General features: G+C 47.6%; 1 pseudogene; it reads right to left on the reverse strand.

The window, feature by feature from the left end:
• Positions 1-5,315: 5,315 nt before the first annotated feature.
• LOC125540950 (imidazoleglycerol-phosphate dehydratase 3, chloroplastic-like) overlaps positions 5,316-14,321 on the reverse strand; it is a 36,214-nt pseudogene continuing 27,208 nt past the window's right edge.

A 14,321-nucleotide genomic window follows, 5' to 3' on the forward strand; every position in this document is an offset into this window, starting at 1 on the left:
CTTACTTATAAAGTAAATAATAAAATTGAGGTGCCATTTTCTATATTAACTAGTTCTATATTAAATAGTTTTTAATGTAATTACATACTAAATTCTACATTAAGTATTGTTCTTAACATAACTACTTAATAAATTTCATATCAAGTACTTTTTTTATGTATGAGTATTTTCCAAATTATTATTAATTATAAATTATAACAAATAACACTTTACTATTATGAAAACAACTGTAGCCATTAATGCAAAACAAACAACAAATAAATAATGAACATTAAATAAATTATAAAACATTTATAACAAATAAAAATGAACATTTTTAAACAATAAATAAATAAAACAAATAATCCCACCTGGCCCGCCGAAAGACGCCGCGCGATGGCCGGCCCAGTAACTGTGGGTGACGGCGCGCGTGGGCCGGCCCAGAGTGTGCGCCCGGTGCGGGGGCAAGGTCGGCGGTGAGGACTAAAGTTTAGTCCCACCTCGCCCACCGAACCACGCCGCGATCGCCTTATATGCCCAGCTCGCACCGCCCTTTCAGAACTCCTCTGATCCCCGCCTCGTCCCGCCGCTGCCCCGTTGGCCTGTGCTGGCCGCCATTGCTGGGCCGAAAGGCCGGCCCTTTCGCCACCCGGCTTGATCGGGCCGGACCGATTAGGCGCACTTTGAGTCCTGCCAGCACAGGCGGGCTTATTGTTTTAATCATTTTTTTGACTACTACGATTCACGGCACGGGAGAGGTGGAAGCGGCACTTTTTTAGTCCCACCTCGCGCGTCGAGGGACGCCAGGACCGGCTTATATAGCCACCTTTGAGCTATTTACTAGATAAGATAGTAATAATGTCATATGACTTCAACTAAAGTCAACCGACATTATTACTATCTTATTTTTTAATATCAGCTAGTCAATTCGCGCAGAAATAACAATACTAAAGTTTTCTTATATATAATTTAAATACGAAATAAATTCTGTATTAAGTACTCTTTTTAATATAATTACTTAATCTTATGTGGTAAATTCGTCAACACTACAGATATTTTTCGACATCCTTCAAATGAACCCAATTTTTTTTCCACAGTCTTGTACCATCATGAATAGGATGCATGGCAAGTTTTGTGGATTTTTGCCATTTTATGAATTTTCTATAATTTTTTCGGTCGAAACACTTTAAGTGCTGGCCGGACGTGACGCAACGTGCTCTTCGTATCGAAATACCATAAATTTTTGGATTATGTGTGGGAGTGGGCATACTAACTCACATGCAAAATTTCAGGCTATTCTGAAGATGTCAAAAAATTGACCTTCTTCTCCGTAGACCGTTCGGGTAGGAGCAAAGGCCCTGTCCGAAAACGAGTTATTTTTCGACATCCTTCAAATGAACCCAATTTTTTTCCACAGTCTTGTACCATCATGAATAGAATGCATGGCAAGTTTCGTGGCTTTTTACCATTTTATGAATTTTCTATAATTTTTTCGGTCGAAACACTTTAAACGCTGACCGGACGTGGCGCAACGTGCTCTTCGTATCGAAATATCATAAATTTTTGGATTATGTGTGGGAGTGGGCATACTAACTCACATGCAAAATTTCAGGCTATTCTGAAGATGTCAAAAAATTGACCTTCTTCTCCGTAGACCGTTCGGGTAGGAGCAAAGGCCCTGTCCGAAAACGAGTTATTTTTCGACATCCTTCAAATGAACCCAATTTTTTCCACAGTCTTGTACCATCATGAATAGGATGCATGGCAAGTTTCGTGGCTTTTTGCCATTTTATGAATTTTCTATAATTTTTTCAGTCGAAACACTTTAAATGCTGACCGGACGTGACGCAGCGTGCTCTTCGTATCGAAATATCATAAATTTTTGGATTATGTGTGGGAGTGGGCATACTAACTCACATGCAAAATTTTAGGCTATTCTGAAGATGTCCAAAAAATTGACCTTCTTCTCCGTAGACCGTTCGGGTAGGAGCAAAGGCCCTGTCCGAAAATGAGTTATTTTTCGACATCCTTCAAATGAACCCAATTTTTTCCACAGTCTTGTACCATCATGAATAGGATGCATGGCAAGTTTCGTGGCTTTTTGCCATTTTATGAATTTTCTATAATTTTTTCGATCGAAACACTTTAAATGTTGACCGGACGTGACGCAACGTGCTCTTCATATTAAAAAATTGACCTTCTTAATATGATGCATGAATTTGAAACAACTAAAACGCTGACCGGACAAAAATATTACAAAACTTTATGTATTAATAAAACAAACTTTGCATAAAATGCTAAACTATCAAAAATAAGATACATAATAATGATGTGATCTGAATTACAATGCACTAGCAGCACTACCGCAGCTGCCTGAACAGTGTAACACTGTCCGGGCAGCTGCGACAGAGCTGCCTGGACAATGCAAACTCAAATCACATTATTACTATCTATCTTATCTGATAGGGTGCATGGATTCCCCTATATAAGCCGGTCTGGGCGTCCTTCGACGGGCGAGGTGGGACTAAACGAAACCATCCACCCCGCCCCTGCGTCCTCGGCCGCTCGCAGGCGCGCCTTCCAGCGGCCCACTAGGCCTATTGAAATCGGCCCACCTCGCCAGTCAACGCGCAGCGCCGCGGCAGGTCGCTCGCACGTGCGCCTTACAGCAGCCCACCTCGCCAGTCAACGCGCAACGCCGCGGCAGGCCGCTCGCACCTCGCCTGCCGGAGCTCGCCCGCACCAGTTTAAATAGGTTTTTTCATAGGTTTTTTTCAATTCAAGTTTAATTTTAATTTTATATTTTATTTTTACAATACAATTTTTTTAAAAATATATCTTCTAATTAGTTTTGCGAGTATTATGTCAATTTTTTATTTTTGGTTTTATATTTACTTTTCTAGTTTGCATAGGTTTTTTTTCAATTCAGTTTTACTTTTTTCTGAATTTTATTTTTTACAATACAATAGTTTTTTTTAAAACATCTTCTAACTTGTTTTGCAAATATTATGTCAATTTTTTATTTTTTGGTTTTATATTTACTTTTCTAGTTTACATAGGTTTTTTTTCAATTCAAGTTTACTTTTTTTCTGAATTTTATTTTTTACAATACAATAGTTTTTTTTAAATCTTCTAACTTGTTTTGCAAATATTATGTCAATTTTTTATTGTTTGGTTTTATATTTACTTTTCTAGTTTAATTCTTTTCTCATTTTTTTACAATACAACTATTTTTAAAACTAAAAATAACAGTATCGATTTCAACAGTTGATTGTTCAACAACATTTAAAAACCATCTATTCAAACACTTGATATTTCATTAGAGTTTTCATAGATATTTTACATAGTACTAGAAATAAAACTTAACTAAAGAACATTACGAAAATAATTAAACGTTACTAAACGACATTTTCAAATAAACCCTAAACTACTCGTCCTCCACGCCGCCGAAGTCTGCCTCGTCATACAGGCCGTCGCCGTTATCGCTGTCGTCGCTGCTGCTGCTGCTGTCGTCGAGGGGCACCACGGGCACGGCCGGCGCAGCCATCGAGTCCTCGAGCGCGGCGTGGTACCCGGGAAAGTCCTCTGGGTCCTCCGGGTGGACGACACCCGGGGCGACCTGAAGGTACTCCTGAACGAGCGGCGGCGGCTGCGGCATGTTCTTCGACTCCCGGAGCGCCGTCAGGTAGCCCGGCATGTCGTCCGGGTCGCCGGCCTCCGCCGCCAGCGCCTGTACTCCGCCACCAATGCCGGCTCTGGCTGCTGCGGCTCGGGCGGAGGGGCGCGGCTAGACCCTGCGCCGTCCCTGCCCACGGTACGGCTGGACCCGGCGCCATTCCTGCGATCGCCGGGGCCGAGGCGGACAGCGCCGCGGTCACCGCCTGGGCCTCCGCGGGGCGGGGGCGGGTGCATGGCGCCGAAGTCGAGGCGGGCACGGGTCGAGCGCGCCTCGCCGCGGCGGTACAGCTGAAAGCCATCCCCCGGCGGAGCAGGCACGACGCCGGTGATCGCCTGCGCGCGGTACGGCGCGACCACCTCCTCGAAGGTGCGGCCGTCCCAGAGCTGATGCCGCCGCGCGTGGTTGTGCTTCGTGGGCGGGCGCGGGCCGACGTAGGCGTGGAGACGCCGCAGCTGATCGTCGGCGAGGCGGTCCGCCCAGCCAGGGTTGTTGGGGGCGTACTGGGGGTCGGTGAGCTCCTCCGGCGACAGGCGAGCCCTGTACAGGCCGACGGTGCGGGCGAAGAGGTGGGTGCCGACCTCGGGCACCGGCGCAACGGGGACGCCGTCGACGCTCAGGCGCCACCTCGCCGCCAGGCACACGTCGGGCGCGGCGGGGATGCCGAAGTGGGCGAGCTCCTCCGCCTCCTCCATCGTCAAGTTGGGGCGGGTCATCGTCGGCGAGAGGGAGAGGCACGGCGCGCGAGGAGGTGAAGGGCGCAAGAGGAGGACGCCGGCGACAAGGGGAGAAGGAGAGGCGAGGCGAGGGCGGTGTGCGAGCCGACGGAGCGCGCGAGGCGCTTTTTATAAGGCGTAGTGGTGGGTGGGGCGGGGGTGCCGGCGATCAATGCCGGTGGGCAACCGAGCAGTCAAGGGCGCAGAAGGGTAGGCGGCGGCGTGCGAATCGGCGCCGGCGATTAATAAGGGCGGCGTGCGCGGGCGGTCAAGCGGTGGCGTGCGCAGGCGCGCGGCAGGCGGTGGCGTGTGAATCTGCGCGCCCACGGACCGACGCTGGCGACGGGACGGCTCACTGCACCGGCGTTAATGGTTCGCCTAATCCGCGCCGAATTAATGGATTAGGTTTAGTACGCGTGGGCCCGCCCTCCTCCTCACGCGGCGTACACCGCCTACGTACCGGCACGCGCCTTGCTACGCCGCGGTACGCCGCGGTACGCCTCCCCCATCTTAATTTTCCATCCTACCTCTACTCACTTATTCTCACGAAAAGGTATCTTTTAATTTGGACCGTTGATGTGTCCAGGGGTTGTACCGAAGAAGAAGTGTTGCATCATTTTATTTTGTTGAATGAATGGTCAGCTCATTATTACAGACACGACACCACGCGCACCTATCCTGAATCCATATTTGTAGACGTAATCTCTTTTCAGAATGTCAAGCTGTTTGCACTTCTTCATCATCAGACGTACAGTCCGTCCTGGGAACAGACCGAATTGCAGTGCCTGTGGTAGCAACATAAATAAACCCTGAGAAGAGGATGGCACGCCAATTCCCACTCCCAGCACAAGTAGCAACAGAGATGTAGAAGGAGACCGTCCATCTGTGCCCTCCTATCGCGGCACCAGGCGGGCGGGCATCCAGTTTTTGATCTTGCAACAACACTACGACCTTGACAGAACACCTTTTGAGCTGCGATTAGGCACGTCGAGCAAGATACACTCAGGAATGCCAGCCAATGTATGATAAATCACTAGAGATTATGTATGCTTCTAAGGTCCTTGTCACCAGCAATCATCCAACAGCTAAGTGCTTCTTTTTTAAAGAATTTTGTGGCAGGAAATAGTTTCTGAAACATCTATGAGATAGTTTCTAAAACACCTATAAGGCTATAACCATATGCACTGTACAAAGTTTCCTGAACTATATTTGCAGTGACTCAGGACAAACCTTGGAACAGTGCCACGTCAGCGCAAGTCGCATTCTGTTGCTTGTCGAAGGGCCCTGGCAAATGCTTTGAAACATGCCTCGATAATATTGTGCGAGTTGTTCCCCGCAAGCTTCGGAAGGAACAAAAAAATAGAGCCCAGGGTTAAGCCAATTTAGCTAACTTCATCTGGGGGACATCGTAGAGGAAAGCCATCACATTATTGACCCTGCTGTGGGAGAAGATTTCAATTGAAACGGAAGCAACATATACCTGACGGATGTGAAGCGTCATCCCAGATGTATTCACAAGAGACTGGAAGAAGTGCTCAACAAGCTGCCACAAAAACAAATAAATTATTATTCACCTAAGTTGGTACCAGGAATGTACAGGTACCAAGATCTCATCACACAAGCTAAAAAACGACAAATATGTCTTGTTAAGATTTGTCAAAATTTATTCACCGGAGAGAGGAAGAGTTGAATGTAAAAAAATTGGAGGGATAAACTTGAACTGAATATGCCAGATGTGACAATGATATTATTTCTCAAGTCTGACATACAGAAACAGAACATCAAAGGCTTTTGTAATCAACGTCGCAGAAAACTGAAAACAGCTGCGAAACTTCACAAATTACCTGTGTATCATATGTGCCAACCTGCGCTGTAGGAATACTTAAGCCGCAACTCAAATGAGGTCGACCAGATAGATCCTGAATACAAGGGGGAAAGAAATGACCGACAAGCATATATGCTCAACAAGGCGCAACTCAATTGATTAGTAGAGATTTACATATTCACTGTGACAACAATTGACAGCATCACCACTATGGAACAAAAAATAGGTATGCCAAGATATGAAGTAAAATCATTGCAGCTCTTTCATTATCATTCAACTCTTCATTTTTGTGTGAGATAGATGAGTCTGAAAAAACTGTATATTCATAATATGTAAACACAAGATGGCTATGCATACCAGTATAACCTCAACTGCTGCCTCATCAAGTGGTGCTGTAGAATGCCCAAACCGGTTGATTCCTTTTCGATCTCCAAGTGCTTGAAGTAACGCCTGAAAGTACAATAAAATAACAGTCATCCCAGCAAACTTTCGTATATACAGGTTGCAGAAGACTAAATTCAGGACAGTCCATTGTGAGGTAAACATGGCGTGCAAATTAGCAATGAGGTCAAAATGGATATCCTAACTTCTGGTAAGCGATAATTCATATAACTATTGTAGAAGTACAAGAGTCAAGTTAATATTAATAATAGGATAGGAAAGCAACAATCACCGTTCCAATTGCCAAAGCAATATCTTCATTCGAGTGATGATCATCAATGTGAGTGTCACCCGTCGCCTTCACATATACGTCAAACAATCCATGAGAAGCCAGTTGCTGTAAGTTGTAAACTGAAGTTAATGCCTAACTTTGACCAGAAAAAAAAGCACACTGACGCAGCAAGAGGTAGAAGAAATTTCTACTGTCAAGCACAATATATACATATAACATAACACTGGACCACTCAAAATACAGCAACCTGTGCAAAAGAGGTACTTCTCAAAGAAAAACAAATGCTGCTTGAATTGGTTTGGCTACTTTGGCACTTGATTTTAGTTTCTTTCATATATTGATTTGACATGTAATGGCTTGTCATAGTGGCCACTGTTGTCAGTTTTACACCGATGTGGAATAACCAAGGTGTGACGCCCAGATAATTACCTACAGTAATCCTGCGTTAATGATGCCACGTCACCATAGTTACTGTTGTTAATCTCACGTTAGTTCAAAACCGATTCAAATTCAAATTTGAAATTAAGGCAAACAACAAAAGTTTTTCAAAAATAAAACTAAAATGTTCTAAATGTGTCGGATAAATCATAGGTAATTGTGGTGAGAAAACCAATCTGTGATAAAGAGTATAAAGGCTCTAAAGTAATTAAACAGTAGTTAGAACAATTAAATAAAGGGAAATAAATGCCTATTGAATTTCATAAAATATTAAATTATTTTGGGTTAAGGATTAATGTGGCGGTAGTATATTTACAAATACTAAGTTAGGTGCTAGTGATAAATTTTACAAAACTAAAATAAAAGAAAACTAGAAATGAAACACAAAAGAATAACAAAAAAAAGATAGAAAGAACTCCCCTCGGCCCAACTGGGCCATGGCCCAGCCAGGCCGGCCCTACTCCCTCCCCCGGCCCAACCGCGCCTACAACCCACCACACTCTCCTGGTGACCTAGGTCGGTCCACCCACTCCCCCCCACTCCCACGTCGCTTGCCCTACTCCCCCTTTGCATCCCCTCGATCTGAATCGGGGCAGGTGCCTCGTCGCCGCTCGCTAGGCCACCCCGCCGCGCTGACCCCGTCGCCACCTTGCCGATGCCGCCCGGCGCTACCTCGCCGTCGCCGCCCGGCGCTACCTCGCTGTTGCCCGCCTCCTCAACCCTCCCTCCTACACGGATCCGGTCGGGGGAATCGACGCCCCCGACGCCCTGCGCCCGCGCCGATGCCGAACCCAGTCGTCATCATCCCCGCCCGTCGAAGCCGTTCGTCGCCTCGACCACACCTCCCTCACCGGCCTGTCTCCCGGACGTCCCCCGTCGTCTCCATCTCCTCCCCGAGCCCCGCTGCCTTGAACCCCACGACCCGCAGTGAGCCCCGTTCGCCTTCCCCTCTTCCTGCTCCGCACTGGCCTCCCCTACTAGACGCGCCATCGCGCGCACACGCGCCTCGCCCGGACGCCGCCCACCCTGACCCCGCTTCGCTGCGTCGCTTGCCCAGCGTCGTCACCGCGCTCGTCGTCCGCCCCGCGCGTGCTCGCCCCGCTGCTACCTCCTGCCTCGCTCGACGCCGCCTCCTCTGCCGCTGACGCCCGTCGCTAGCTACAGCTCGGGGCACGCCCCTGGCCGCCCTTCTGCACCCTAATAACCCACAAGTATAGGGGATCGCAACAGCTTTCGAGGGTAGAGTATTCAACCCAAATTTATTGATTCGACACAAGGGGAGCCAAAGAATATTCTCAAGTATTAGCAGCTGAGGTGTCAATTCAACCACACCTAGAAACTCAGTATCTGCAGCAAAGTGTTTAGTAGCACAGTAATATGATAGTGGTGGTAGCAGCAACAAAAGTAAAGACAGCAAAAGTAATGTTTTTGGTATTTTGTAGTGATTTTAACAGTAGCAGCGGGAAAGTAAATAAGCGTAAACCAGTATATGAAAAACTCGTAGGCACCGGATCAGTGATGGATAATTATGACGGATGCGGTTCATCATGTAACAGTCATAACATAGAGTGACACAGAACTAGCTCCAATTCATCAATGTAATGTAGGCATGTATTCCGTATATAGTCATACGTGCTTATGGAAAAGAACTTGCATGACATCTTTTGTCCTACCCTCCCGTGGCAGCGGGGTCCTATTAGAATCTAAGGGAACCGGAACAAAGCATTAGCACATAGTGAATACATGAACTCCTCAAACTATGGTCATCACCGAGAGTGGTCCCGATTATTGTCACTTCGGGGTTGCCGGATCATAACACATTGTCACTACTAGGGAAAAGCCTACCAGCAGCGAGGGTTTTGGGCCTCTCAGTAGCGCGGGCATCGACGCTACTAATAAGGCGCTACAACTAACGTATAGCAGTAGCGCCGGTTGTCCCATGCTACTGCTATACATGAATAGCTGTAGCGCTCTTTGGGAAAGGGCGCTACTGATATTATCTGCAGCGCTGTTTGCTGGGACGCGCTACTGACAATGCGGCGCTACTGCTAAATTTCCCCCCTCGCTACTACTAGTTTATTTATTAGTTTTTTCCTGCATATTTGTTTTGTATTTGAATAGGCTTTATACAATAATCTTTAGCATATCATACACATACGAATGTAATCATAGCATATACATACAATTAGTCTCATCAAATCATGTCATCATCATAATCATCATCCAACACAAAGTGGTCTCTCGTCATCATCTCGAAAATAGCGATACAAGTCTCGAATGATATGCAAATACATCGTCATCCATCTAAACAATGATATACGCGAGAAGAGCTATCACTTTGAGAACATGAGTTCGTATCCCTCTTTCGCATTAGCGTGAACCTCTAAACTAACTACTGCCTGTCGCTCGGAAACCGGAAGGGCCTGACACTCCGGCCACTTTTCGTATATATACTCCTGGCATAGCACTTCTTCGCCATCTATGATCTATGCACCTGCATCATCACATGAGTCGATGATATGCAACATATATAGTTGAGCAACAGAAAGAGACAGACTTGGCAAAAATAAAAACAACATATCATAAGCATAAATAACAAAGTTCATCGTACCCCAAAATGCCCTAACTAGAGTGATTTTCGCTAGTCGAGGAGGAGGACGGTTTAATTACATCACAAATAAAGTTTCACCGTGCATAACTCAAAGTTTTGTCATACAGAAAGTATGGACTAAACAGGCACATTGTCATATATCGACAATCACTCCAACATGTCGTTCCATCCATCCAAGTCAGGGAGATAGTCCCCGAGCCTAGTGAAAGGCTTTAGGTCGAGACACTGAGAGGCTATCCATGTTCGGACGTCTTCCCGCGACATTTGTCCTTCTCCGTAGAACATCCCTGTTTTTCCGACGACCTCCTTCATGATGATTTGGGCAAGTTCGCGCTGGATGTTATAGAACTCAGCTCGAAGTCGATGATCCTCGATATCTCCTATGTCCATTGCCCATTGCAGAATATGGGCATCGCCGGATCTAGGTGACATGCAAGGGTTCTAGTGATCCCGTCTATACTCCAGCATGTGGTGTAGGACATAGAATCCATCATTAAGAGAATCGTTCGGTTGCTAGATGCAGCAGAAGTCGGTCTTATGGCCGAAGGTGACCCTGCTGCCCCTTCTCTTCTTGTCCCTGACCTCTCCACCCCTTGCTTGGTAGTAAAACATAGCACTGTCGAGAACATCCTTGATGTGGGTGTAATCCTTTTTGTGAATGTTCTTCGACGAGTCCAAGTAAAGAGCGTGGGAGAATCGGGGGTAGAGGATGATGAGGATGGCGTGCCGGCCGCTGCGCAAAATAAGTCCTCAAATTAATTAGCCTCCACCGTGCAAATGAATGATTGAAATTGAAGGAAGGATAGCAGCGTGGATGACTTACACGGGATGATAAGGAACGAGAATCGCCTCCTTGTCCTTATTGGCGAGCATGAAATTGACGATGTAATCCCTCGCGTATTCACGGTGATTTGCGCAGACTCCCAAGAAGCCCTCGTGCATGTAGTACGGGTCAGCGACACAGATATGAGATATTTGCTCAACCCCGATGATGTAGTTCATGTGCAAGGCATAAAGACGGACAAACGTAAAATCCAGCTTCTTCACGTGAAACATATCGAATATGTAATCGAATCGGAGGAAGAACTTATCCGCGGGGAAGCTGTCGACGTACGACATTTGCCGCGGAACGTTAACCACGTAGAGTGGGTATCCTGGATCTTTCGAGGCGATGAGGTCTTTCTCTACCTGCAGCGCATCGTCATGAAGTCTCTTTAGATCGCCGAATCTGGCCCGTAGCGCTGTTGCAGGTAGGATTGGTTGACCGGGGATATGCCATTTATCCGCACCGGGGATATCTATATGGTCCTGAAGCCGAGGCTGCTGAGGCGGCTGGATCATAGAAACAGCTTTTTTGCCTTTCCTCGCTCTCTTCCTAAACTTCTTTACTACCGGAAGGTCGTCCATAATATGTTGAGACGGCAATTCAGGCACCGACTCATGACGCTCAAACCCTGAGGAGGCGCCAGTATAGACATACTGTTCAGCAGCGCCATCGGCGTCCTCATCCGCATCCATGGCGACGTCATCAGCGACTAATGGAGCCTCCTCCTTACCCCGTCCGCTATCACCCAACCCGACACCCGACGATAGTTGGGTAGGTGGGGTGTTGATGTTCATACCTTGCTGAGGCTGCGTGCTCGTGGGTGTGCTCCCGGCCGCCTCCAGACGAAGCAGACTCTTTGGCCACAACAGGACCCACCCAGCATTGCAACAATCACCAAGCCGCCGCGGTGTCTCATCGTCATCCCCCAGTAGTACTAGAGGAGGCAAATTCTCGTGGCCTGGTTTGACACTGGCCACGGAAACCTTGAAGACGTTCGGGGGGATCGGCCGGCTGTGGAACAATGGTTCCTTCGGCTCCATTATCGTCGCCTTCCCCACGTCCACCTTCTGGTCGCCGATGGTGTACAATATGGTGCACGGGGTTTCGTCGGCCTGCAAAGAAAAGTCTGCGACGTGAGACATCCGAAAGGCAACGAAAATGGAAGATTATACATTTATATTGAAGGGGGCCGGTGTGACAGATACCGTGATGGCGTCGAGCTCAGCCAAAGACGAAGCACCGCCTAGCACGTCCGGTGCGGGAGCCGGTGCGGGAGCAGGTGCAGCTGCAGGTACTGGTGCAACGCTAGTAGAGCTGCTCCCCGCCAAGAAGTCAGCAAGGGGAAAGTCCGCTGCATCTTTTTTTGGATTTTGCCTGGTCCAATTGAAAACGGCCGGAACCAAGGTAGTAGAAATATCTAAAGCCACCTGTTTTGCGGCAGCTACCGCTGTTGCGACTGTCTCAGTTGATTTCTTCTCAACCGCAATCTCAACCCTCTTGTCGATGTTTTCTTCATTTAACCTCCATCTTTCCTTTCTCTCCTCCGTGGTCTCACGGTAGTACTTCTTCCACGTGGCGCCGTCTCCGACACCGTGCACACGTCCATACGATGGTCGAGTATCCACCGGTTGTTGTTTCAATATGTTCAACGCCCGGTTGAATGGAGTGTCCCACTTGGGCCTCGCCAATGCCTCAGACGGCGAGTCGCTTTTGGCCGCAATCCTGTGCTGCTCTCTCTGCAAAAGGCACAACGATCGTTTACAAATATGACTAACGTGTGCAGTCGAATTGATTAGAAACTAAAATTACCAGTAGTCTCATGAACTCCGTAATGACCGGTGTTGTCTCGTAAACCTTTTTCACTGGGTCCCAACGGTGCCGGGCCCTGAGGACGTCACGCTCCTGTGGGACGGTGAACTCCGCCAAGGGGTCTGGGATGCCCAGACTCGCGGCTTCCGCGTCCTCCTTGGCCCATTTGGACCTCTTTCCGCCGTAACCACGGCTTCCGAGGTGGTGGCTCCCAATGTTCCTCTCTTGAAGCCCCTTCATGTACTTAGACTTTTTTTGGCATCTTCGGCCTCGCAAGCCTCCTTGAATATTTGAAACTGCTCTTCCGTGATTGTCGGATTATCCTTTACAATCTCGGAGTAGGGTTCCTTCTTGTCGATGATCCTTGCTTTCACTCGATTTTTCCAGGCGGCCAACGCGTCGCTAAACTTGGTCATGGCATGTTTGTTTATCTTCTTCATTGCCGGGTCCTCATCTGGATCTTTATAATCCTTCTCATTCCGGCTCGGGAACAAGAATATCTGGTGAAACTTCTTTAGGAGGGAGCTCCTCATATTTTCTATCTTCTGTAGTTTCTCATCGTTGATGGTGGCGGTTGTCCGTACGATGCAGCCTATTTGATTGCCGTAGCATCGATGCGCTTCCTCGAGCGCCGTTGGCTCAAAATTGCCGTCGTCCACCTCTGTGACCACCACTCTAGTAGTCCTGAGTTTGTTAGGAACCCGTTGCCTCTTTGCTTTCGGTTCTACACCGGCTCCGCTCCCCGAGGCAGCGCCGGTCTTAGTCTCAGCGCCGGTCTCGATGCCTGTCTGAGTCTGAGTGCCGGTCTCAGTCTCAGCACCGGTCTGCGTGTCGGTCTCAGTCCCCGATGCCACCGGTGGGCCCAACAATAACATCGGTTGATCATCGGTAAGGCTAAAAAATTCGTCTGCCGCCCGGTAGGCGTCGTCGCAATCACCAGAACCCTGTCCTTCATCGTTGCTAGCCATGTTTCCTATGATTAAATCTAGTCAATTAATTCTAGACCTAATAAAATGAATAATGATATAAAAAAGGCCTATTGTTTTGCAGGAACGTTGACTCCTTCCTGGTGCGGCAAATCACACGGGCACTCGATATGTCCTAGTTTGTAGCACAAGTCATGCCGAAATTCACGGAAAATTTCGGCATGACCTTTGCTAAAAAGTGGACAAATCGAGAACCTGAAATTTGCCGGAACAGAAATGAATCAACATTCCCGCAAAATATATATAGGCCACTCAGCTTCATTGAAACAACAAAGCCACTTGGGCACAAACAACATGACCACTTCAATGAAAAGATATAATCAACAATAAAAGTCTAGGAAGGGATCATCTTTAAAATAAAACTTGCCTAAATAACCTAGATAATTAACCTAATCAAACTAGTTAACCTGACTAGTTCTCTGTCAAAGCCCTAACTAAATTTTTGCACTAACCTAGGTAATTAACCTAATTAAACTAGTTAACCTAACTACTTCTCTGTCAAAGCCCTAACTAAATTTTTACCCTAACCTAGATAATTAACATAATTAAACTAGCTAACCTATGCATGAGAGAGAGAGGAGGGGTGGGGGCTTACAGAGGATGGCTCCGGTGGTGGCGAGGGAGGCAGGGGCATCTCCGGTGACGGCGAGGGAGGATCCGGTGGCGTCGACGGCGGCTCCAGTGGCGTTGATGAGGCCGCGCGGCTCCGTGGCGTTGGGGGCGGCTCCGATGGCGTCGACGGTGCACGGCTCTGGTGGCTCCGGGGGCGTCGACGTCGGCAG

The sequence above is a fragment of the Triticum urartu genome, chromosome 2A, assembly GCF_056163025.1.
Source record: "Triticum urartu cultivar PI428250 chromosome 2A, HENAU_Tu73, whole genome shotgun sequence".
Taxonomy (NCBI): Eukaryota; Viridiplantae; Streptophyta; class Magnoliopsida; order Poales; family Poaceae; genus Triticum; species Triticum urartu.